Genomic DNA, 1,670 nt, shown 5'->3' with positions numbered 1-1,670 from the left:
GATGTGCTTTCACTTTTATGGTTATACAAGTTCCAAACTACAATACCCTGGCACGGTCAATACTTTGAAAAGACGAGTCACCTAGCTTATGCTCATGCGATGCGAAACGTTGATTACTCTAGAACTCTGTCACAGTATTGTGTCACTCAATTATGAAGCATCATGATTAACTTAGGGAAGAAACAAAGTAAAAACAAAACGGATATTAAATAGAAAACGGAATTGTATAACCAAAGTTGCTACTAACACATCCCTAGAATCCTATGAGTTTAGTTACACATGACTGAATAAACTAAAAACATAGATTGAAGGGAAAACAATCTGAACATAAAACTAAAGCAAATAAAACCCGTAGGTTGAATCCTTGTCGTTCTTGATGTTCTTGAAATCCTTCTTCAACTCCTTGCACAATTGAAGTACTCTAGCTTTTGATCTCTATGAATGTGTTCTTGTTGTGTGAAAAAAAAACTCTCTTTTGATGAAGCTTGAGGTCCTATTTATAGGGGAAGATTATTCCTCATCATAGAAGGAAAAGATCTTCAAAATTTGGTAAATCTTGGAGCAAATCTAGGGCTGGTCGGATTCACCGCCTTTCTCCGGCGGGCCGCCGCACCTTGGCCGGCGGTCGCCGCGTTGGAGTCCAGAGACTCTGACCCTTCGGTGGCGGACCGCCACATGTCCTCCGGCGGTCGCCGGGCGAGACTCTTCTCCTAGCGTAAATTTCCGAGGCGGGCCGCCACATAGCTCTGCCCGCCGGGCGCCGGCGGTCGCCGTACAACTTCGCGGCGGTCGCTGGTCGCCGTCTGACTCCAGATTTCCAGACTATGCGTTTTTACTCCCCTTTTCGGCTCAAATATGCACATTTCTCACAAAACACGTCAAAATACCAAAATGTATAGAATATGCAAATAATGGACATGTAGAGTGATTTTGATAACAAAAACGGACCAAATAATGGCCTTAAAACAGTGCAAAATCCGGGCGTATCACGGATTTAAGTGCTTTATCACTTGCTAGAAGTATAAAAGGTATCATGCAAAAAGCGTGGAATGTGAAGATTGCTCATGTGTTTAGGGAAAGTAATCAAGTTGCAGACTTTATGGCAAATTTGGGTGTGAACATGCAGTCTGGGCTAGTGGTGTTTGACGAGGCACCGAGTGAGGTGATGAATTTGTTGTTGAATGACCGGATGGGGACTACCCACGGTCATATGTGCCCAATGTAGGGGTGGTGTTTTAACTTTAGGGCGACGCCCTCTTCTTGTTATTAAAAAAAAAAGTACAGAATTTATAAAAAAAATTACTCTTATTATATTTTCCTAATCTTTCATTTAAGATGCATCGTTTATAAATTTTCCATTATAAAATGTTATGATAAGAGGAAAAATATATATAGACAAAAAAATTATGATGGCAAAAGTAAAACTGCAAATACGCAAACCTTAATTGGACTATTGAAGGTTGGGTAGGTATTTTGTAATCGATTTTTTTTTTTTAAAAAGTATTTAAAATTGTCAGTTTTAATATTCTAAGTTAATTTTCGACAATAAAATTAAAATTGCAAGATATATGAGTTAATGAGTCATCGAAGTTTATCCCTTGTAAATAAATATGGGACTATTGAAGGTTGTGTAGGTTTTTGGGGTAGGCCAGTAAGTCGTTGTTTAAGTA

Source organism: Salvia hispanica, chromosome 4 (assembly GCF_023119035.1).
Source record: "Salvia hispanica cultivar TCC Black 2014 chromosome 4, UniMelb_Shisp_WGS_1.0, whole genome shotgun sequence".
Lineage (NCBI taxonomy): Eukaryota > Viridiplantae > Streptophyta > Magnoliopsida > Lamiales > Lamiaceae > Salvia > Salvia hispanica.
This window is presented reverse-complemented; position numbering follows the sequence as displayed.